The 25198-nt window shown below is 46.5% G+C and overlaps 1 protein-coding gene across 3 annotated transcripts in view; it reads left to right on the forward strand.

Moving 5' to 3' along the window:
• POMGNT2 (protein O-linked mannose N-acetylglucosaminyltransferase 2 (beta 1,4-)) overlaps nucleotides 1-25198 on the forward strand; it is a 47806-nt gene that overhangs the window by 17591 nt on the left and 5017 nt on the right. For 2 of the 3 annotated variants that reach the window (XM_075587060.1, XM_075587059.1), the window contains exon 2: nucleotides 23250-23405. The gene's annotated coding sequence lies outside the window, so the exon portion shown is untranslated. Of the gene's footprint in view, nucleotides 1-22925; nucleotides 23036-23249; nucleotides 23406-25198 lie in introns of those variants that run through there. The other variant, XM_075587061.1, reaches the window with a different exon arrangement.

The raw sequence follows: 25198 nt of genomic DNA on the forward strand, positions 1-25198 counted from the left end.
CATGACTGCAACATGTAATGTTCCTTTAATCATTTTTGTGATTAATATGGTGGATTACTTGAGATAACTATAGTTTTCAAATTACTTTTTGGTAATCATACTGAAAATTCTCTAATTCTGGGAGCAAGGAAGTCATAATGCCAATAAAAGACATATAATTTGCATCTCCCATTCTGTTTATCCTTTCTCTGAACATTCCTGTCGCACTTAATCTTATATGTGTGTGTGTGTGTGTGTGTGTGTGTGTGTGTGTGTGTGTGTGTGTGTGTGTGTGTGTGTGTGTGTGTGTGTGTGTGTGTGTGTGTGTGTGTGTGTGTGTGTGTGTGTGTATGTGTATACAGTGTTCGACAAATCACCCAAAAATCTACTCGCCCAACCAAAAAATCTACTCGCCACCTAGTCCCGCCCCCCAACCCCGCCCCTAGTCCCGCCCCCAACCCTAGTCCCGCCCCAACCCCGCTTTAAAATAAAATATATAAATAAAATACATTTAATAAATTCCTAGTCAGAACAACATTCATTTTTGACATAAATGTATTTATTGTATTACATTATACTACAATTAGGCCTTGTTACGTGTGTGTGTGCGTAAATTTCAGATATAGAAATAAAAGCCAGATGTGAATGACTAGTTTCCTGAACCCCTTAACCAGTGTCTGGATGTCCCCGCTTCACAATATCTAAAGCAGTAATCCCGCCTGGGATCTTACATGATCCGCAGTCCCTCAATGTCCAGGTACCTCATTCCTGCAATGTTACACATTGGAGGGGATTTGTTCCTACCTGTCTTCTGGGTTAGGGGGGGATTCCGATATCTTCCGTGTGAAGCTTGAGTCAGATCTGGAAGACAGCAGTATAGGTTATTTCGGTGTAGTATAGGGCAAGTAAGATATATAGGGTAAATAAGAGATCCAGAGTGTGGGGGAGTTAGAGAGATAGAGGGAGAGAGAGAGTGGGGGGAGAGAGAGAAGAGAGAGAGTGGGGGGAGAGAGAGAGAGAGAGAGAGTGGGGGGGAGAGAGAGAGTGTGTGGGGGGGGAGAGAGAGTGTGTGGGGGGGGAGAGAGAGTGTGTGGGGGGGAGAGAGAGTGTGTGGGGGGGGAGAGAGAGTGTGTGGGGGGGGAGAGAGAGAGTGGGGGGGGAGAGACAGAGTGGGGGGAGAGAGAGAGAGAGAGAGAGAGAGAGAGTGGGGGGAGAGAGAGAGAGAGAGAGAGAGAGAGAGAGTGGGGGGAGAGAGAGAGAGAGAGTGGGGGGAGAGAGAGAGAGAGTGGGGGGAGAGAGAGAGAGAGAGTGGGGGGAGAGAGAGAGAGAGAGAGAGAGTGGGGGGAGAGAGAGAGAGAGTGGGGGGAGAGAGAGAGAGAGAGAGAGAGAGTGGGGGGAGAGAGAGAGAGAGAGAGAGAGAGTGGGGGGAGAGAGAGAGAGAGAGAGAGGGGGGGAGAGAGAGAGAGAGAGAGTGGGGGGAGAGAGAGAGAGAGAGAGTGGGGGGAGAGAGAGAGAGAGAGTGGGGGGAGAGAGAGAGTGGGGGGAGAGAGAGAGAGTGGGGGAGAGAGAGAGAGGGGGAGAGAGAGTGGGGGGAGAGAGAGAGAGTGGGGGGAGAGAGAGAGAGGGGGGGAGAGAGAGAGTGGGGGGAGAGAGAGAGAGTGGGGGAGAGAGAGAGAGAGTGGGGGAGAGAGAGAGGGTGTGGGGGAGAGAGAGAGGGTGTGGGGGAGAGAGAGAGGGTGTGGGGGAGAGAGAGAGGGTGTGGGGGGGAGAGAGGGTGTGGGGGGGAGAGAGAGGGTGTGGGGGGAGAGAGAGGGTGTGGGGGGGAGAGAGAGGGTGTGGGGGGGAGAGGGTGTGGGGGAGAGAGGGTGTGGGGAGAGATAGAGTGTGGGGGGGAGAGAGAGGGTGTGGGGGGGAGAGAGGGTGTGGGGGAGAGAGGGTGTGGGGAAAGAGAGAGTGTGGGGGAGAGACACAGAGGGGAGAAACGGTGGGTGACACACACAGAGGGTGATACACAGAGAGAGGGTGACTGACTGGGGGGGTGACTGGGGGGTGGTGACTGACTGGGGGGGTGGTGACTGACTGGGGGGGTGGTGACTGACTGGGGGCTGGTGACTGATTGGGGGGGTACCTCTGGTGTCACACACATACACATGCTCCCATACACACATACACTTGCTCCCATACACATACACACATACACTTGCTACCATACACATACACACATACACTTGCTCCCATACACATACACACATACACTTGCTCCCATACACATACACACTTGCTCCCATTCACACACATACACTTGCTCCCATACACATACACACATACACTTGCTCCCATACACTTGCTCCCATACACATACACACATACACTTGCTCCCATACACATACACACATACACTTGCTCCCATACACATACACACATACACTTGCTCCCATACACATACACACATACACTTGCTCCCATACACATACACACATACACTTGCTCCCATACACATACACTTGCTCCCATACACTTGCTCACACACACACACACACGGGGGGGGGGGGAAGGAAAGGCCACGACCAGCACCACCACCACGCTCCTCCCCACCCACCCCCCGCTCGTGGGGGGGGGCAGGCCGACACCCCCCCCCCCCCATACCTCACGCGGGCATATTGGAAGCTTTGGGGAGGCAGGGTGGGGGGGAGGCACGTGGCGAGGTATCCCCCAGGGGACAGTCAGCCCCGCAGTGGCCGCCACTACCCTGCTCCCTCGCCGGCATGTCTTCACAGTGCGCGGCCAAGCAGCTTTGCAGACTGCTTCTTCCCCCCAGCCCGCGGTGGCATGAAGCTATCTGGCGGGGAGGCGGCAGGGTAGGTGAGTGTCACGTGGTGAGGGCCGAGTCCCCCCCCCCCCGCACGCCAACGGGCTGCCAGCAGTGGGGACCTCCCGCCCGGGGCAGCGATCGGTGGATCGAGGGGGAAGGGGACAGGAACAGGGGACAGGAGGAGGGGAAGGGGACAGGAGGAGGGGAAGGGGACAGGAGCAGGGGACAGGAGCAGGGGACGGGGACAGGAGCAGGGGAATGGAGGAGGGGAAGGGGACAGGAGCAGGGGAATGGAGGAGGGGAAGGGGACAGGAGCAGAAGAAGGGAACAGGAGGAGGGGACAGGAGCAGGGGACGGGGACAGGAGAGCTGCCGCGGTGGGGAGTAGGGAGCCATGTAGGGACCAGGGGGATCGCAGGGAAGGAGCAGAGGGGCCGCAGCATGGCGTGTACTTACTCTTGATGTCCGGGCAGAAAGAATGGCCGCTCGTTGGGGGCGGGCTCATATAGAGCCTGGCCGCGCGCCCACAAATCCTGGGAGCGCGCGCCAAACAGCAGTCAGGTAGGGAGTTTATTTTTTTTTAAGCGCGAGCAGGGAAATTTCAGCGCGAACGGGGGAAATTTAAAAAAAAAACACGTGTGCTGCTTGAGCCAATAGTTACTCGCCCGGGGGTTAAATCCACCCGCCCCGGGCGAGTAAATGTATAGGATTGTCGAACACTGTGTATATATATGTATATGTATGTATAACCCTCAGACCCCCCCCAGGTCGCAGATCGGACCCCTAGGGTGTGCTAAGGTCTGGCTACATGTGTCTAGGTGGTGCATAACTGTGTGGAACAGGAGGGCCTGAGTCTCCCGCGATGGTATGGGGGACCACAGGGACAGGTTTCTGGGGTACATGCCTTCATCTGGTTCTAGTGGTGCAACGCCTCCATCTCTGGCAAGCCCTAGCAGGGTAGGGTGAAATCCTTCCAGAGAACCCCACTCAGGGGCGAGAGATTTCAGTCTCACACAGTCTCTTATAAAACAGCAGCAGCTTCTTTATTTCTCACAGCACACAGCAGAGTAGCAACAGCAACAACAGCAGCATAGGGTACAGCAGGTCTTCTCTCTCTCCAGACTGCACCCCTTCAGGATGGTCTGTGGGTTCTCACTGTTCCCTGCCACCACCCCAAGTCGCGGGCACTCAGGGTGGGGCTAGCTCTTCCCTCACCCCCTAAGTAGGGTAAGGGGCATGGTCCACCTATTGCTAACTAGGCCCTACTCCTCAGGCACCTAGCTAGCTCATTCACTGTATTACTGCTCAGGTCTGAACCCAGGACAGAACTGCTTGTCACTGACAGGAACAGGCAAGACTAACTTTAGACAGCCCTGCCCCTCATGATGTCAGCAGACCCCTCCCCTGTGTCTCTTGCCTTAGACACAGAGTCAGATGGCCTACCTTCACCACTCAAGGCAGGGCTTGAGGTGGGGGAAACCCATGATAACTACTGGCAGTCTGCCCTTAGAGGGGCTTATACCAGTAGGAGGATAGACGTATAGCCCATTTTCTTACCAGGGCTACACTCTCCCTCAGGTGAAATTCAATGGTCCCCACTTGGACCTAAATTTAGCAGCACCATCCTGCAGGCGAACAATCTGGAAAACAAACACAAATGATTAGTGTCTATACCTCAGAAGGTTCCACCCAGATGGCGATAAAGATGCATGGTAACTCCCAACATGGAGAACCTAACTAATAATAATGGCACGGGTCAGGCTTCCTAACTTCCTGCCCATTGTGATCAGTAACCTTTACATAATAGGGCTGTACCGACCCATACTCCGGCCGATACACCACACTATGCATGTAGATACTCCTCCCAATACTCCAGGCCCGTAAAACATCACAGACCTTATCCTCATTATAAAAGGCCGCCCTACCGAACCTAGTTCGAAGGTACTCCATAACTGCTTCCCGGAGCCAGGTATCTCTCTGCTCCTCTATCCCTAACATAATGGGCTCAGGTACATAGGGGAACTCATAGCCGTGGGACTGCCTATACCTGGCCACTATGGCCCTGTCTGCTCGGCTCAGTTTGGTCAGTTTTCGGTCACCTGCCCTGCTTGGCAGTACCCAAAACTCAGGCTCCTCTGGGGCACCATCATCTGTATAAATGGTGGGGTTCATCTTGTGCACTACCTTACTCATAGGCCCCGCTTCTGCAGTAGTATGGGACCCTCGGGCCCTACCTCTATGTACAGGAGAAAAAGGCACAGGGTTAGGTACATGAATCACATTTGCATAAGGTATCTCCCCATCAGACCCTTCATCACTGAATTCCCAATCCCTCCAATCTGTAGAGTACTTGGGATTCTTAGTTAACTTATCCCCGCTAGGGCCCGGTGTCTTAACTCGTGACGGGGCAATGGCGCTAGGGGTAGGGACTGGGACATCGGCAATGTCTGGTATAGTGTCTATAAGTCGGGCAATGCTGTGACCAGTGGGCATCTTGCCCTCTCCGGCGCGCTTCATGCTCCTCGTGTAACGCCTTGGGCCTTTAGTGCTGCAAGCGCAGCTGCCATTGCCGCTCTTCAATGGGAAAACAACGCTTCCGGGCCTCTGCGCCAGCCGGACCCGGAAGTGACGTCATCACTGGTGCTCGCGGAATCCCCATCCGGTCCATGGTCTCGCACCGGAAGTGCGTCCAGGACCAGAAGGGGCGGTGGTGGACCATCCGGATCGCAGACGGGCAGGTAGGCCGCAAGCCTCTCTCTCTCGCCCTCTGCAGGTTCCGTCTTCGCCTGGTGGGAGTAAGGGGGTGGGGGTGTCTCCTTACCGCTCCGCTGCCGGCTGGTGATCTTTGGTTCCTCCGGAGCCGTCTCGGATCCCATCTCCGCCGCACTGGGAGTCGCCACTGTGGGGGGACTTCTACGCGGCTCAGGCCGCACCAGCGCTCGCCGTCAGGGGGTGTCCAGACTCGTCTGCTTCCTCTCTCTGGTAAGTGGACCGCCATCTTTATTACAGCTGGGGTGGTTCGCCAGTAGGCGCATCGCCACCGATGATAGGCCATCTCCTTCCTCCGAAGACGACTTTGCCGGTTCCTCCACTAGGGAGTCACCTGGGTCTTTTGCCGCACCGCCAGTGGGTATTGGTACCAAACGGGCCCGCTCCGGTACCTCTGCTGCGGTCGCGCTCTTCTCCGCCGGAACATCTCTTGGTTCTTTGGTTGGCTGTGCCTTGGTTCCCACCTCAGCGGTGATACAGGGAACCAGGGCAGCCTTCTCCACCGCCTCCGCCACCTCCGTTAGGGTTCCTGGCGAGGCACTTCGTGGCGTCTTCAACATAGGCCATGGCTCGACAGGCCATAGATAGAACGTGCCACATTGAGGGCATCGTGCTGTCGTGCTTGGCGCCGGTCCGGGTGTCCTGGAGTGTACGCACAGGCACCGGAGATACTCTCGGCCGTCAACCTACGAAACCAGGAAGCATCCTGGAAACTGAAAGGGTGTCATATTCAATTCAGCCATCTTTTGCGCGAGGGTTGAACAGTTCAATTCTTTAGCTCCTTGCTCTTCAACAGTCAGGCAGAAGTGAAGTTCCTCGCTCTCACTTCCTGTCCCTCCTTTCTCTGGAGAGGACAATTCTGATTGGCTCTTACAGTGCCCCCTCCCTCTGGTGGAAACAAGAGGAGGGGCACTCTCTCGCTCTGCGTGACGTGGCTTCTTCTGTCGGCCAGTCACTGCACAGGCGGGTGGACTTTCGGCTTTCGCTCCGCTCTTTCTGCTGGGGATCTGGGTTTGGCGCCAAACCCCTGCACATCTCTCACCACATTTCTCTTGCAGCCTGCTTGCACGCGGCACGTGCGCGATCTAGGCTTGGCGGGAGACGCCATTTTGGATCGGCTGTTAACTGCTGGGCCGTGGATGACGCTGCTGTCGCCATTTTTAACTCCAAAACACACAAAATCCAAGGGGAGCATGGGGGAGAAACAAAAAAAACATTTAAGTACAGCAGAATGGCAACATGGAAATAAAAGCCTCCAAATGACTTGGCTCTAATGAATTGACTACTTACAATATGTAAGAGTCAAATAGGCAGGGTTGACTCAAACAGTCAGTGGCAGATGGGTGGTGCAGTTTTCATCAGAGTGGATCAGGTCCTCAGGATGAAGTGCCCCAATATGGAGAGAAAGAAACTGACATAGCACAGATCACTCAAGGTATAAAGATTTTATAACAATAAAATAATGTACTCACATTCTAACAATAAAAACAGGCATGTCACACTGCATTAGTGTAGGAAGACTTTAGCCAGCCAGGCTCACCGTCTCGCAGCGTTCCCCACTCCTCCGCCTCAGCCTCCGGTCAGCTGTTACACTGTTCCCACTGGCGTCTGACGTCACTTCCGGTTTCGCCGCTCGGTAAGGGCTGGATCTTCCTGCAACTTCTCTGCTGTATGCTCCGCTCTGTATGAGGCTCCCACTCTACGCGTTTCGTCACGTGTTACCGTCGACTTCGAACGAAGATCCAGCCCTTACCGAGCGGCGAAACCGGAAGTGACGTCAGATGCCAGTGGGAACAGTGTATCAGCTGACCGGACACCATTTGAATTTCTCCCGTTTTTATTATATTGGTATTATGCATCAATCTGGGCTGTATACCTTGTCATTGGTGTGTGGTAGGGGTGCCTTTAAAAATCGCCATATCTGGGGGTATAAAAGTGGGCAGTGCAGAGAGCTCTCTCTATCACCTCCCACCTTGAGAAAGCGCCAGCCCCTTATGCGCGAAACGTATGTCGGACATGACATCATTGCATTGACGTCGTGGAGGAGGAGCTAGGGTGAGATTGTTCCTGATCACTGCGGATTGGATAGCTAGAGCCGGGTTACAGCGGGCTATGTTTGCACTGTGATTACGGAGGTATTTGCCTGCAGCATGGACAGTATGTCCACTACATGCTGATAAGCCCTGATTGCGTTGCAGATGATCGGGAGTTAAATTGATGGAGGGTGAATTACGGGTATACGAGTAATTAGACTGTTGGAGGTATAGGCGTGACATAGGAGGTGAATATACACGCTGTGTTACATCCGATTATTGGTATATGAATACTGCTTATATGCTACCACCCACATCAATCCTCCAGGTGTACTTTACATCCACTATACTGAGTATTACACTGGAATTGCAATGTATATGTGGTCATCTGTGATGCGCTGTGATACACCTTTAACCACTCAGGCTATGATTGCTAGTTATCAAGTTATGATTTAAGACAACTATATATTGGTCTTTTAAGCTAGAATTCGTTATTAAGAGTTCAGCTAACCATCTGTTATCACCCATTGTGTCTCAGTAGTAGATCAGGACATGTAGTTAAGGGTGGTATTAGCTGATAATTTACTGGGAATTCCCTTGTTATCCCTTAACCTCACTCTTCTGTGAATAAGTGTTTTAATTGGTTTTAAGATAGTTAGAGTTCGTGTTACTGTGTCGAATATAGCAATTGTGAATAAAGTATTTTTTATTTTTATATCTGTATTTGGTGGTAACTGTCCTCCCACAGTGTTGGGAGCGGTTACTTAATGGTACCCCATACAGCCCATTTTTCTACATTTCTAGTGGGTATTTGAACCCTGACTTATTGTGTTCAGCTTTGTTGTGCAGTAATTGGGGATCTGTTTTTGGGAAAACCTCTCTATTTCCCTTATATGTTTAGGGTGAAATCCTTCCAGAGAACCCCACTCAGGGGCAAGAGATTTCAGTCTCACACAGTCTCTTATAAAACAGCAGCAGCTTCTTTATTTCTCACAGCACGCAGCAGAGTAGCAACAGCAACAACAGCAGCATAGGGTACAGCAGGTCTTCTCTCTCTCCAGACTGCACCCCTTCAGGATGGTCTGTGGGTTCTCACTGTTCCCTGCCACCACCCCAAGTCGTGGGCACTCAGGGTGGGGCTAGCTCTTCCCTCACCCCCTAAGTAGGGTGAGGGGCACGGTCCACCTATTGCTAACTAGGCCCTACTCCTCAGGCATCTAGCTAGCTCACTCACTGTATCACTGCTCAGGTCTGAACCCAGGACAGAACTGCTTGTCACTGACAGGAACAGGCAAGACTAACTTTAGACAGCCCTGCCCCTCATGATGTCAGCAGACCTCTCCCCTGTGTCTCTTGCCTTAGACACAGAGTCAGGTGGCCTACCTTCACCACTCAAGGCAGGGCTTGAGGTGGGGGAAACCCATGATAACTACTGGCAGTCTGCCCTTAGCAGGGCTTATACCAGTAGGAGGATAGACGTATAGCCCATTATCTTACCAGGGCTACATATGTGTGTATATATATATATGTGTGTGTGTGTATTACCAGATGATGGTCCAGTAAGGAGAGGCAGCACACACGGGTTGAAAATTCAAAAGGTGTATTGAAACACAAAAAACAATGTTTCGGTTCCTGCAAACAGAACTTTCCTTAGGGTTGTACAGTGTTAGAATGAAGACCACTGTAACTTATACCCCCACCAGTGTACACAAATCATGCAATCAACCAATGAGAAAAATTCTCAAAACCCCACATGACGCATGGTAGCTATAACCCAATGTGCCAATTACATTGCTTGTTCTTACTGTGTCACCTGAAAGAATAGCTCTGATAGGGCAGTCAATATTCACAAAGCCTCATTACAGGCTGGTTTTCCGTGTTTCTGATGCAATGTAAACAGAGTCAGGGAGACCGACATGGAACACATGAGGCACCATATGGCATAAAGTGCGCATGTGCGGCCCATAGCGTCTCCTGTTACCATGGAAACCCGCCATGCCACGCAAGGAAGAAGCCTTGTGAGCATGCGTGACTCATGGTACCATGTTTACTGCAATCGGGTATAGCGCGCGCAACCCGCAGCGTCCCCAATTGCCATGGTAACCCGCCCTGCTCAACAAAGGTTAACCTATGCGCATGCGTGGCTAACGGCATCAGAAAAGACAGGAGCCGGGATCGTATGAGCCATAATATATGCGCATAACCAGAATGCGTCCTTAGTGTCCATAGCAACCAAACCGTGCGCCGCATACATACAGCAGAAGACACAGATGATATGCCAGCATAATCATAATTATGGCTAAACACATCAGAAAAAAGGCCATGACCAGTATGAACACCAATGTATTCTGCACATATATATCTTAAAAAACCTATATCCGTGGGAATATGAATTTCCTCCATGTAAACATTAATGTTGATGTAAACGGACATAGCGTGCTGTTGAACTAGGAAACATATCTAATGCTAACACCAATTTCAATCCCCCCTGTATGTCAACCCATATAATAAAGTACATTTATAATTAATATGGGAATTGTATCTATACGTTTTTCTATTACTGCATATTTATAATATGTTGTATGGATAAAGATACAAGTATTAAATAATCAATGACCAGGAGAGGGTGAAACGTGGAAGCAAATAACTGTGTCCAAATAAATAATCTAAACAACACACAAAAGGAGCAATAAAAAGATAAATAACCCACAGAGTAGGGACAAAAAACAAAGTGAAAAGACAGGGTGAGAACACAATGTGATATACAAAATAATCAATGAATGAAACGAAAAAACAGAAAGCCATACTGTACATAAACAAATGTTAGTTACAATATATCACTTCATAAAAAACAACCGAGTTTAAGGTCCTCATTTAATCCATGAGGTGCCATTGTCTTAAGATCATGAATGAATCTTGCTTCTTGTTGGAGTAAGAGTTTATCCCTATCTCCTCCGCGAGGTAGTGGCTGGATCTGGAAGATCGGCATACATCGCATGGTTGCCAGGGAGTGTCGAAGTAGTTTAAAATGCCGTGCAACTGGTAGATATTTTAAATCTTCATCCACAATATCACTTAGTAGTGCTTTTCTTATAGTTGAGCGATGTATTGCCATTCTCTCTTTCAACATCCGTGTAGTTTTGCCGATGTAGTGCAGTCCACATGGACATTTGATCATATAAACTACAAATCTGGATTCACAGTTGAGATGATGTTGAATTTTTATTCGAATACCACTATGTGGATGATTGTATGTTTGGCCACGCTGCATAAACTGACAATTTATACATCCGTGACAGAGAAAGGATCCAGTCTTCTTACTTAACCATGTTTTACTAGGCGCATACTTGTTGATTGGATCTGCGTTAGTCAGCATATCTCCAAGACTTGGTCCCCGACGATAACAAAACAGAGGAGGTTCAGTGAAGTACTTGCCTATCTTGTTGTCATTTGATAAAATGTGCCAATGTTTTTGGACACTGTCTTTGATGAAACCAGATGCTGTAGTGTATGTGCTTACTACATTAAATCGTCCGGAATCATCTTTTTTGTTAATGGGTGCCAAAAGTGTGCGTCTGTCAATCTCTCTTACTCTGGACATGGCATCATCAATGTCCGTCTTGTTGTAACCCCTTTCATAGAATCTTTGTGCCATTGATGACAAGGCTTTTTCCGCTTCCTCAGGGTCACTTGTTATTCTTTTGACTCTCAGAAGTTGCGAATAGGGTAAACCCCGTTTAAGAGGTGTTGGATGGTGTCTTGATGCCTGTAATAAAGTGATTTTATCAGTAGGTTTTAGGTAGACCCTAGTAGCAAGTATGCCTTCAGCTTCATAAACCACCGTATCCAAAAAAGTAATTTCCTTGGAACTAAAACTCATAGTGAACCTAATTGTAGAAGAGATGGAATTCAGATAATCCATAAACTCCAATAGACTTGTTTCTGTACCATCCCATATGATGAAAATATCATCTATATAGCGATAATATTTTCTAATACATTGGGCATGGGGGGCATCGTGTAATATATGCGTATGTTCGTATATATGCATATATAAGTTGGCATATGATGGCGCCATGTTCGAGCCTGTGGCTGTTCCCATTAGTTGTAGGAAGAAATTCTTCTCAAATTTAAAGAAGTTTTTGTGTAAAATAATCTCGATCAAAAGTAACAAAAACTCTGTAGGAGGGCCTATGTATTTACTGGAGGTATTGAGACATGTTTTTATAGCATGCAACCCCTCCTTATGGGGAATGTTGGTATATAAAGAGGATACGTCTAGAGTCACCAGCAGATTCTTTGTAGGTGAAAATGGAAGATCTGTAATTTTCACAATAAAGTCAGTGGTATCTTTTATAAATGAATCCATTTCTGCCACCAGCGGTTGCAAGAAAAAGTCTACAAATTGCGACAATGGGTGACACAGGGATCCCATAGCTGAAATAATGGGCCTCCCTGGTGGCTGTGTCATGGATTTATGGATTTTTGGTAGAACGTATATCACCGGTATCCTAGGATGATTTTGGGTAAGGAATTTCGCAGTATCTTCCGAAATCCAGTTGTTGCCCAGGCCGAGTGCAATAGCCGCATCTATCTCCTTCTTATAGGTGATAGTAGTATCGCCTTGTAGACGCCTATAATGATTGGTACTGGCTAGTTGCTGTACGATCTCCTGCCTGTAATAGGTATATGTCATCATGACTATTCCGCCACCTTTGTCAGCTGCACAAATGATGATGGATTGGTTATTTTTTAAAGTTTTTATTGCTTGTCTCTCCTCCCTCGAGATGTTGTAGAAACTGATACGATACTTCTTGATTCTACCTCGGGTTTCATTTTGGAGAAGATTCATGAAGGTTGAAATATTGTAATTGGTGGAGTGTGTGTCAACGGTGCTCTTAGCCTTAAACGTGTGTGATGTTTATACGTTGTTCCAAGCGGGGATGTTGGAGTCTCCACCAGGGGGAGGATGTAGTCAGGTCCCCCTCTTACCTCCTGGTCTGCGGTAGGGGGACTGCTGCAGGCGATTAGGGGGCGAGCGGGTCGCCAGAGCTCCGTGGCTTCTCCATTAGCAGGGCTCCGCCATCTTGAAAGTTGCGCATGCGCGACAGACGTCCCGTGCATGCGAAGTGTAGCCGAGCGGCGGTGGCCATTGTTCGGCTATGCGAGGAGGGACTACAAGTCCCAACAGCCTCTAGGGCTGCTACCACATGGGCAGCAGGAGCCAATAGGGCTCATAGGATCTCAGCCAGTGATGGATACATTTGGCGCTCTCAGCAGGGACAACGCCAGTCGGAGCAGGGACGCAGAGGGGTAAGGTAGTGTCTGGGTGCAAGTGGCTCCCAGACTAGGCCAGATACCCCCATTAGACCCCAACAAGGCCCCGACTCACATCAAATTGTGGCTGCTACAGAGAAAGCCCATAGCTAGAGACATTTCCCCAGTAGCTGCCTATAGTTAGCGTATAGTACTGGTGAGACGCCACGCGGTGATTACGGCCTGTGGTCTGGGATCAGACCACCTGCATATAGAGACTCTTAAAGGTGAGACCCTCCAACCGAAGTTTACCCCACGCAGAGGCGGACGCCTTCGAGGGCTACAATGTTGCTGGATCAGCGTATCCCTGTTTGTTGTTTGGTAGTACACGGGTGCTGGAGCGCCTGGGCAGGTACCACACCAAGTGCACCAACGGTTCACGGGATAGTGCTATTCCATACACTTTTGGGTGGGCCCTGACATTGGGGAAAGGACATCAGGGATATTGGTGTCAAGCACCCTATGTACTTTGGGGACACTCACCTGGTGTGTTGGGGTTGTGCGTGTGGGCTATATACTGTGTGGTACAGGTTGATTATCCTATGTTCAGTAAAACCAGTTATTATATACCCTGTGTGTGATTATTATTGGTATTGTTCCTGTGAGGGGCTTATCCCACCACGTTGGGATCCCTCTCAGGTGGAGGCGCTACACCGAGACGGTACCTTCTGGTAGCCAAACAGGTAACAGCAGAACTTGTTGTTCCTCTAGTGATGGGGAAAAGGGGCTACAATTATAGAAAACATAAACTTCATATTAGAACATATTAAAATTCCAATAGATCATTGTATATAATACACACAATACTAAGAAGATTGTGATTATCTTACTCGTGGGGTACATTCGGACACTGTCCAATTGTGCCCAACATCTCAGTGGCCGAATGTGCCTCAGCTGCCATTTTGAAAAAAAGTTCTCTGCTTATTCACTATGACAATTTGACCTAAAGTCTTGGAACCTCAAAAGTTGCTTGAAAAAAGGAAGTTATTGTTCAGAGCCTCACAAACTACAACACTTGATGCATGCCAAACGTACAATTACAGATTAAAATACTTACTTTTCACAGTTCAAAGTTATTTGTCTCACTCTGCTAAGATTTGGCCAAATGAGCTGTGAAAACATGTGAGCATAGGCAATGACAGCGCCCTCTTGTTAGATTCAGTTGAACACAAAAGCGAAGAGGAGAAAAACGCCTTCCCCTTTGTACTGTATGCATTCAATCCATGAAGTCAGATGAAGTGACAAAACAAATTTAAAAGTTAACACGCTTGTGCTCGCAAACAGCGCTTACTGCAGGGTGTTTAGGAGAGAAGACTCCATTCATAGAGATGAGTCTAATGAAACACACTTTCCTATGATGATGTGTACAAGTATAGCCAGTGTGGCTCAAATCAATTTTAATAATACATCTGAAGTAAAATAGTGTTGCTAAACATATGGGGTGAACATAACGACCGACATATAAACAGATGTTTAAAGCAGCAAGATATGGAAAATCTTTTTATTTTTATTTTTTTAAATAAATCCGTTCTGTAGAATATGATAATACTTGCAGTATTTTTTTTTAAATTATTATTATTCAACTCTTACGGTAATGTTTCATGAGGTTTAAATGTTTTCTATAGCAGGTTTTAGTCCACCTCCCAAGCAGTGCAAGATATTTGCAACACTTTTCTGTTTGTGATAATTTGCTGTCACATTTCCCAGCAGTTTGAGTTGTGAACTGTAACAATAGTCAATGTTACCTTAGTAATATAAGGATATATTGTAGCTGCTGAATTACACTCACTGAAGCAGCCATTGTGTGACTAACATAATCAGGATTTACACACATTTGTAACAGGAGCACCAAACGATTGCAAGTTTAGGTAGGAATGTAGAATTGTACATGATCACAAAAAGGAATGGAATATAGTATTGTTGCTTTCAAAGATACAGTGATAAAAGACACCAGTCTGGAGATAAATGCTTCAAAAACTGTGTCTGTAAGGCACGCAATTACTTATGGGATAGCCTTGGGAAATCTGGAGCATACAGTCCAGTCATTGAAACATTATCTCCATTTAAGAATATTAATTCTCTCAGAATAAATAGTCCGTAGACCCATTTAATCATATTTTTATCCTATCTAATAAAGATCACCATAATTAGACTTGAACCCATTATGATGCAATAGAGAGAGACAGGACAGACATGGATATAATTTTAATTGTGCTATATACACTTTTTGATTAATATTGTAGCAATAAGATTTAAAGTCTACCCAATAAGCTATGAATTATACCGGTATAAATGAAATGTGATAAATACAACTACTTTATATGTATATTATGTACATGTTTTTAATTATTGTTTTTAATGGCAATAGGGTATCTTAACCCCCCTGTCTTATTCTAGTTCTAATCTAATATTGAAGTAGACCTGTTACAGTCAATACATATAATGAATATAAGATATAGGTTAAATGGCTATTTATATGCTCTCTTCAAACATGAGCTACTGTTGATGTATCTTGATCCAGCTATCTACTCTAAGGCTGAGATTATACTAACTGCGCGTGCGCGACAGAGCACGTGCACGTGGCGCACGCCTGTCACGAATGTGAACTGTGCTTCAGGTGACGTTCAGGCGATGGGGAGGCGTGGCCGTGACGTCACGTGAGCGGTTTGCCTTCATTAGCTGAATTGCTCACGTGACTCGGCTGTGCGTGCACTAGGGGCGCCATCATAGGGATTGGGCACGTTATTCTTACCGCGCGTTGAGTATAATCGCGGCCTAAGGCTGAGTCCATGGGGACTCCAGCCGTGCGGAGGCGCGCTGAGGCTGAGGGAAAGCAGGTGCTTTCCCTGGCATTAGTTCGCGCACCGTCCGGGGGGGGCGTGTCTGGGGGCGGGCCAGTGACGTCACAGAGCTGGTTCGCCCTCATTGGGCGAACCGCTCAAGTGACCGGCCCTGTGCTCCCGTGAGCGCTCAAACTAGAAAAATAATGTCGGCTACGCTTCCGCACGCTTTGGACTGTAACCCTCTGTGTGCTTTCTCACCTTTACTGGACATCTATCTGGTATATAATATATATATATATATATATATATATATATATATATATATATATATATAAGATAAAGAGATGTGCCTAAAGGAGGCACCAAAGGTCCCTTCTAAGAGGCGCACAGCAAACCTTTATAATATAATGAGGTCAGGGGTGAATAAATATATGCATAAAATAAAAAAGGTTTATTAAATCCGTTAAATATATATATACAGACTATACGATACCGGTTGCAACACGACATCAAGGGACAGCACGCAGGTACAGTAAGTAAATCATACATTTTCTATATTTGATAGAAGACACAAAAACCGACGTTTCAGTCCCCCAGTGGGACCTTTCTCAAGGTGGTGCAACCTTTATTAGAATAGTGCGGCAGCCGAAGATATCCAGCTCCATGATTAAACTATGTGGTAGCAGTGGGATCCTGGCCACTCTTCAACTGCCTGCACCTCACAAAGAGAAGGGGGGAACAGGGGGTAACACGGGGATGGGGGGGGGAGAGGGGGTTTCACATGGGGAGGGGGCAAAATATATGTGATTATTAGATATTACCTAAATAAAAGAACAGAATATATGTCTGTAATTGTATTATCCAAATTGCTGTACATCCTGCTTGCATCCTTGCAATTGGCTGTTTTAAGTCACGTTCATAGTCTCCTTGACAAAGGGATGCTACATAAACCTCGTTTTCTGCAACAGCGGGTAGGCGTACCCCGGCATAAGCGAAACTATCGTCGGTCCTCAATTCAAGTATTGACGTGAGTCAGTGCCGATCCAGTGTTCATTGAGGGAGGAGGGTGGTCACAGCTTAGACAGCAGTTATATATTTTTATTCAACAGCGTGCATCCTGTCTGGCTCTGCTCTCCACCCTCTTCCCAGTTATCCTTGTTTATCCCCATACTTAGGGTTCAGCTACATTAGCCATTATTAGCTCTCAATTACTCGCCGACTATTTACATTTGTCGGTGTTAAATCATCTTCAATACACTCTATCTTACCTAGATATAATAATTCCACTTAGCACACAAAAATCACGTTTATTTGTCCAAAGTTAATACTTACATATAGCAGATATATGGTACTGTAGTTCACATCAAATATGTCATATGCTTTTCAAAGATATGTTATCTTGTTCTGCCTTCCGCTCTCTCTGGATGGAATTCCTCTTTCTGACTCTGATCTGATATATAAGCTTTTAGGCTTACCAGATGCTGAAGGTTGGTTTAAACTCCTAGATATAAGGGTGTTTATTGGTATTTAGCTGTGCTCCAGTAAACTCTTAGACAAAGATACCTACGGTATCAGGAAATTTGCTCTCTCTCTCAGCTAATCCCACTCTGTGACTGATTAACTGCTTGGTCAGCTACTGAGTCAGGAGGGTGTCTACCAGTAGTTACCTTTCGGTTGACTATTTTTTCACAGCTTACTCCATTCTATGACTGATTGATTACCCAATCAATTAGTCACTGGAACAGGATGCACTCTTAAAACACAGTCACTGACGCATTTATCTTCCGACTGGTATCTTTTATTACTGGATATTTTAAACATCTGTATATACTGTATGTCGCTACTGATGTTCACCCATATGTTTAGCACCACTATTTTACTTTAGATGTATTATTAAGATTGAAAGTTCAGTGGGATCTGGAGCTCAAAAATATTCCAGCAAGAAGAGACTGTAGAGGTCTCCTTAAAACTTGAAATAACTTTTCTTATAGAATATATGGATAGGATCAGGCCCATAAATATTTATGTGTGAGTATGAGTATAGGTGCGGGGGTATCCAGTAATGAAAAATAAGATAACGCCTAACTGGCCTCACTCACAATCAGAGCGTGCAGCATCCAGGAAAATAAATGGTGTAAAATATTCTTATATGTCCTAGTAACACTTGGTAAACACTTACCTTATTGGAGAAGATATATGAATGTCTAGGTAAGTGACTATAGCTGCACAAAGTCAGGTGTACCTTATAACTTCTTGAGTTCTGGACCTGATCGTTGTCCTCCGGTGTGCCGTCTGCGGAAGTGAATGGAGCAAAAACGAAGAAACTGCGACACTCCCCCAAAATTAAAGAGGATGACTTGAGTATAAAAAAGCTTTAATGGATCCTAGGCAAACAGACCGACATGTTTCGCGTTTAGTGCGCTTTCTCGAGGTCCCGATACATCACTTCCCGGTTTGATGTCACATCCGGTTCCAGACTTGTGGCTGAACAAGGCTTCTTACTGCTGCTGCTGAGTGTCCGAGAAGACTCACACTCTACGCATTTCATTTTTACAAACTTACACTCCTGACAAAATTTGTAAAAATGAAACGCGTAGAGTATGAGTCTTGTCGGACACTGTCAGGAGCAGCAGTAAGACGCCTTGTTCAGCCACAAGTCCGGAACCGGATGTGACATCAAACCCGGAAGTGACTTATCTGGACCCAGGGAGACGCCGGTGCAGTTGGATACGATCGGGAGCAGGCAAGGAGAGGTAGAGAGGAGACGCCTGGAGAGGCACCGGGGAGCACAGGAGACCGATCGAGACAGCTGAGGATTCAGCACCGGTACAGACGGCACATAAGGGAGCGTTGGAGGTGACAATTTCGTAACGCTGAGCTATCTGTACACCGATTGTGTCATATGCTTTTAAATTTTGCACACATTGTAAGTGCATTTCTTAAAAAAAAATTATACATATCTTTTTTTTTATATACGAGCTGCCCAATGGTCCTTGTTCTTCTTTTTGTCTGAGGTACCAACTTCGTGATACTACAGAAAGATTGACACGTTTGTGATATGCACTAATTTACCTTGTACATTGTAAGTAGGCAGAACATAAGAGCCAAGATTTACATCGTCACTGAATTGAAAACACCTGCACTTAGTTATGTTGTGTAGAAAGTACTTTCTTTCTTTCTTTCTCTATCCTATGCTCCCCCTGGAGTATTGCAGAAATTGTGCAGAACAGATTGCCACCCCCTTGCAGGTCTTGTGATCAGTGATGTCACCATAGGGAGATAGAAGGGTATATATAGCTTCACCCGATTTTTCTAAAAGCAGGTTCCTCAGAGTTCTAAGGGGGGGGGAGGTTCTCACCATGAGTCCTGTAAATATGTTTGTGTTGTTGCAGGAAGGCTGAGGCCAGTGAGGAGGTGACAATTCCTTCCGTGTAATAATACTTTGTGTGCTTTATTTTCAACAAAACATATATAATTTAGGAAAGCCGTCCCTTTAAGACACAATAAACCGTAAACAAAACGGCCTACTCCACATTAGAGAGACTAAATAAACAACCTTGGGCTTAACTAAGCGACTGGTTAGGGTAGGCTAATTTCCAGTCTCAAAACAGGACTCAAGAATACTTACTTTGGAGCTCTCTTTCTTCCTTGGTAAAGGGTACAGCAAGCTGTCTGCCTGTGTCAGCTCAGCTCTCTCTCCCCCTCCTGAGAGAGAATGTCTATAAAAGCTTTCCCTCTTCCCTTCTTAACCAGGTCAGTCTGGATTAATTAGGTGCTCCTGCAGATTGCCTAGCTAGAGGAGCTAACCTCCCACATACTGGAAAGTAAACATACTGCAAACTCCTACTGACACACACACACAGGCTATGACTCTGTCACAGTGTATACTATAGATATGTATTTTAAGTGTTTTGTCCTGGCGTATTGTTTTCAGTTATGGAACATGCCCTATATAGTTAATGCCCGTAGTAATGGTCCAAGATTGTCCTCATGCGGGAAGAGGAGAAAGCATGTGCTCAGCTGGGAGTTCTCAGAGTAGTAACGCCGAAGCATAATCGGATCGGCCCCACCCGAAGGTCCTCAGTAAGCTCCCGAATCAATATGCATGGCTGAGGTATGCAGTACACAGTAATGGGATACTGAACCCAGGGAACAGTGTATTCCCAATTGGGGCCCACTTGAGATGGGGCATTATTGACATTATGCAGGAGAATGACAATCTTAGGCACGTTCTATAGTGCCGGGCGCGTGCTGCGCCGTGTGCGTGCGCGGATTTTTAGTTGGCTGACGTCAGTCAGCCTTTCTATACAAGGGCTGCGCGCGTGCACAGCAGGGAGAGGAGATGACAGACAGCGGCGAAAATGAAGAAATTCATCTTCGCGCCTCTGCCTGCGCGCGTGTGTGTGCGTGCGTGCGTGCGTGTGTGTGTGTGTGTGTGTGTGATTGCAGAAGTTAAAAAAAATATTTATTAAAGTTTTTTTTTTACTTTAAAAAATCTATCTAGGACTTACATTCACTTACATTCACTCACACAACCCATGCACACACATATACTCACACATACACATACATACACATACACACACATATACATTACCTGCAGGTCCCGGCATTATATACAGGAAAAGCATGCGGCACGTGCATGTGCGTTTGCATAGGAACGGTCGCATCCTGTATATAACAGGCCTAACTCAGGCTGTGTCCATAGAAGGACCGACAGCGCTGAGCACTGTGGATGCTCTGCGATGAGCCCCGTCATCCTCAATGAGGATGCCTTGAGAGGGGGCTTCCACGAGCGTCCGCAGGCGTGCTGAGGCGCAGGGATTTTCATCCGACATGAGAAATGTTTTCAGACTGCGCTGAGAACGTCACGTGGCTGCCAACATCCAATCAGGGTGAAGCAGTGGCTGCGGCTGCAGGGAAAAGAGCCGCCCCTCAACGGGGCCGGGCCCACTGCAAGGGGCGGCCGCCGCGCTGCGTCGTCAGTTTTCCCAGCAGACTGGAAAATTGTGCTCAGTACTAGCGACGGAGCGCTAGGCCACGCCCCCGGCGGTTCAGCCAATGAGGGCAAACCTGCTGGGTGACGTCATGGACGCGCCTCCTGTCACGTCCCCCCTGCCTTTCCCCCTGCAGTTCACTGCAGACCAGGGAACTCGGTTGCACACGCTGGCAGGCGCGCATGCAGCGCTGACAGCGGGGCCGTAGCCTAATGTGAAGTATGTCCTTGTATGGCGAGCCTTATAAATGGATGTGAATAAAGCTCTTCTGTATTATAAAAGTTCCTGGCGCCCATCCTTATTCTATCTGCTTATCCATGCCCTGCCAGCACCGACCCAGCACGAACAGGTATGAGAGACTGAGCATGGCCATGTACATTGTTCAACTCGATGGAAACTCCTTTAGAACCCGGCTAGGAAGGTTACATATATATTATTTGTTTTGTATAATAGCACAGGAAATCCGTGAACTATTTAAATTGTGCCGGTTTGGGCACTATCACACTGAAACTCCAGTTAACGTTAATGTGAGTTTGTATGCGGATGTGCCTCGATCGGCACTATTGCCGTTTAATGAATAACCCCCTATGTATCAAAGCTAAACTGGTGCAATTCTTGAGCAAGTCAAATTGGATTGGTTGCAGCAAACAAAAACAAAAAACACAAAGCAATAGTCCTTTTTTAAAAAAAATATAATTCTGGTGCAGGTTTTTTTGCCCCTGAATTGTATCATTTGTGCTTTGGTACGTAGACCCCTATACAATATGCCTCAAATAAATGACTAAGGAAAAATACCATACAGAATAAAACAAATTAAACACCAGTGCCAGGTGCCTTTGATTCCCTTTAGAAAAGAGCTGGAAACCTTTTTCTGCTATTCCTATCTCCTAGACCAGAGGTGCGCAAACAGGGGTGCGCAAACAGGGGTGCGCAAACAGGGGTGCGTGGCTCTTACAAAGGTCCCACTCTCTTCCCCAAAGCATTTAAATTAAATGCCGGGGATCGCGCGCAAGGCCTCTGTAAGTTCCCTTACCTTGTCTCCGAAGGCTTCTGGCAACGTGTCACCATGGGTCACATGACGCCATGTTGCCATGGCAACGTGGCGTCACATGATGCCGTGACGTCAGAACGCTGGAGACAAGGTAAGGAGGGGGAGAGCAAGGGGGGGAGAGCAGGCAGGGGGGCGCAGAGGGAAAAGTTTGCGCACCCCTGTCCTAGACCATTCTACTTTGAAATTAGAGTAATCCTTTTTTTTTTATTGTCATGAAAAATCTCTTCTAGTGTCGGTTGTATGAATTACAATATTAAAAGTTTAAGTTTGCTATATGTAATGAACCCGTCTTTATTTGCTTCAAAGCCTTAAACTGGTTCATGCTTATGCTTTAGCACCACGTATATATTCTGTATTACTTGTCCTTCCTCTGCAAAAGGATTAAATAGTGTGTGGATTCATCATTCTCTTCAGATGTTTGGCTGCAGGAGGTTTGAGCCATGCCTACAATGCAGCACCAAAACCTTCATAAGTGAACACATGGTGCCAGGATGAGTGTGGGGATTCCAATTAAAAAGCGGATTGGTCTATTAGAGATATTACCTCCCATGTCCTCTTCCCCGCCCCCACCCCATCCCAGCCCCATGAATATCCTCCCTCCCCACGCCCCCTCTACCCCCCTCCCTACCCCCCCTCTACCCCCCTCCCTACCCCCCTCCCTACCCCCCCTCTACCCCCCTCCCTCTCTTCTATTTGTTCTTTTCTCTCTCTATCCCTTTTTTAATCTCCAAAGGGTTTCGCAAAACATCGCTGTATAAGAAAGAAGGAGAAAGGATTCTTGGTTAAAGAGCCGTTAGAATAAGAAGGTTCATTATATGTTTTGTATAATTGCACTTTTCCGTCTCAATGCACAAAATTTGTTGTGAGGATACCTGTTCAAAAATGTTACTCTAATACCAAATTGTGAAACCCTGTGAAAACCACTAAAAAAAGTTTGAAATAAAAAGCAGTTTGAATTGTCAATTAAGCAATTGATGTTTTTATTTATTTTGTCATTGACTCTTTTTAAACATTAAATTATAAGCTCTTACGTCGAATATGTAATACAGTAGTTATTAAAGATTTGCATTTAGTAGAAGGCTTTCATCTCACCCCCCTAACCTCCCTTGTTCTTTTTTTGTGTGCAATGCACATTAGAAAACATAATCCGCCTTGTCCGTCCTCCAGCCGCTCTGCTGTGTGAAATCCTGCCCTTCCTATTTTTTTCGGTCTTTCTTGCCCTGTGGGGATTTTCAGGAGCATTGCAGCAAATCATCTTGCATGCAACGCTGACCTCTGGGAAGCTAACAAATTGAGGTGAGCCAGCTAGAGCGATAGGACATTAGTGACAGACAGAGCATGCTCAGAGAGCTCTGAATTGAAAGAGAGAGGGCAGAAAACAGAGCAGTCTGCAGATGGTGCACTGAAAACAGCTATTATCATATGAATGAAAGAGGCTTGAGATTTGTTTATAATTGTGCAACCAGACATGAGACAATAAAAGTCATCTTCCGTCTGTTTTTTTTTTCAGCTTAGAGACAGGAAAGGAGAACGCCGAATAGCATATTCTCTTCTTCAGCAACATGAGCCATGCAGAAATGTACTGAAATGGAAATATCTCAGATTTGGTAAGCCGAGATTCGCGAGGCTGCAGATGTTGTGGAATAATGTGCAGCATGATCTTCTGGTGAGTATTAATGACAGTGTCAGTCCGCTCCGTTCAATATACAGTAGCTCATGCTACGATTCCCCAAAATTCTTTGTGTGTTCCCCTTTATTTTATTATTGGCATATTGTTCATTGTATATATAGTAGTGTGTTTTAGAAAGCATTAGTACACACCCTGATGTGCCTTAAAGTTAGCATTGCATTCATTTCTTTGTGAATACAATGGTAATGTTTTTTTTTATGCAAGTATGAATGGAGGAGCCAAAGTTTCACTCTTCAAGCAATTGCAGTGAAGCTTGAGTGTGTTTATTTTTAGATGCTAACATGCCAGAAAGCAACAGCGACAGACAAGCTATTATGCCGGTACAAGCCATAATGTTTCACTGCTCATTCCTTAATACAGGTCTTTAGTTAAACAACAATAATGTGCAAAATGGCTCAGACTTCAAAACTGGGTCAAAGCACAAAAAATCTTCTGTAAACCAATAGCCTTATGTTTCAGGAGACCACTAGAAGTATCTTGCACAATTCAAATGAATATGTATTCCTTTTTTATTGTATTATTTTCTAATACTGTAGTAATGTGCTATAGTTATCAAAATGTTAATGAAAGCATTAGACCTTAATCAGTAACCCCCGAAGCGATGTGATGGGCCAAAAAGTCCCGTTCATGCCAATGGCCGCTGTTAGATTTAATAAGCCCCAATGGGTCTTTACTCCATTACATGTTAATGCCCATTGCCGACCTTGTGGAACCTCCCAGGTACTGATGCAATTAACTTGTAGAAAAGTGCGTTGTTAACTAGCTACGCTATAATAGTAATTAGAAAAATACATCATCAACGTGCTTGTTAGGCCACGCTTATAGTGCGCGCGACAGCGACACGACGGATGACGTCGCCACTAGCGAAAGTTGTCATTCACTTTCCGGCGATGTCGCGGGCGACCAGGTCTTTGATTGGTTCAGAGGCTGTCACATGTGGCGACAGCCTCTGAAAAATCAAATTTGACCGGCTTCAGAAATTCGCGCCGCTTCCGTCGCGTCACGCTTACTATAAGAGCACGTGACAACGGCAATACATCATTTGTTTTGCTGCGACGTCACGTCGCCGGCACTATAAGCGCAGCCTTGGAGTCAAAAATCCTTTTCTGAGACAGGTCATAGTTTCTCATCTATTATTTACAAAGCACTAGTATAGGTATTAGATCATGTGTGCTGTAATAAAGCCCCAGGCCTACTGAGTTTATATTATGCAACAGTGAATGTATTAATACATGAACATGTGTTGGAGAAAAAGAACTAATGTTTTGATCCCACATGGGATCTTCATCAAACCTCCAATGGATATCTTAAATATTATTTCTTCTACTGGATGATCTGATTGCTCCATGTTATTCTGTGTCATTTGTATATGTGAATCGCAAATACAACATTGATTGCTCACTGAGTTCTTTGAAGGCCTTTTAATGCTGCAGTATGTTTAGTTCTGTGCTTAAGAAGTACACCTGCAATTTAACCATTTGAGCAGGAAAGAGGGCAACAGGGTAAATGAGCAAGAAACACAGATTAGGAAGTCCTGCATCCGCCGATACATAGTCAGGTCCAACTACACAAGCCAGAAAAAAAATGACCCCCACCAAACTTATTGCATTCAGCTGCAGTGGTTCTGCTTCTGGCATGGTTTGTAAGTGAACATGGTGAGCTATCTGCTACTGGGCATGTGTTGAGCACGGTGGCTTATGCGCATGTTGGATTCCTCCTCTCTTCATCGCTCTTGCTGCTGTACTCCGTACATACAAGTGCTGGCCTTA

This window comes from Ascaphus truei, chromosome 2, assembly GCF_040206685.1.
Source record: "Ascaphus truei isolate aAscTru1 chromosome 2, aAscTru1.hap1, whole genome shotgun sequence".
NCBI lineage: Eukaryota > Metazoa > Chordata > Amphibia > Anura > Ascaphidae > Ascaphus > Ascaphus truei.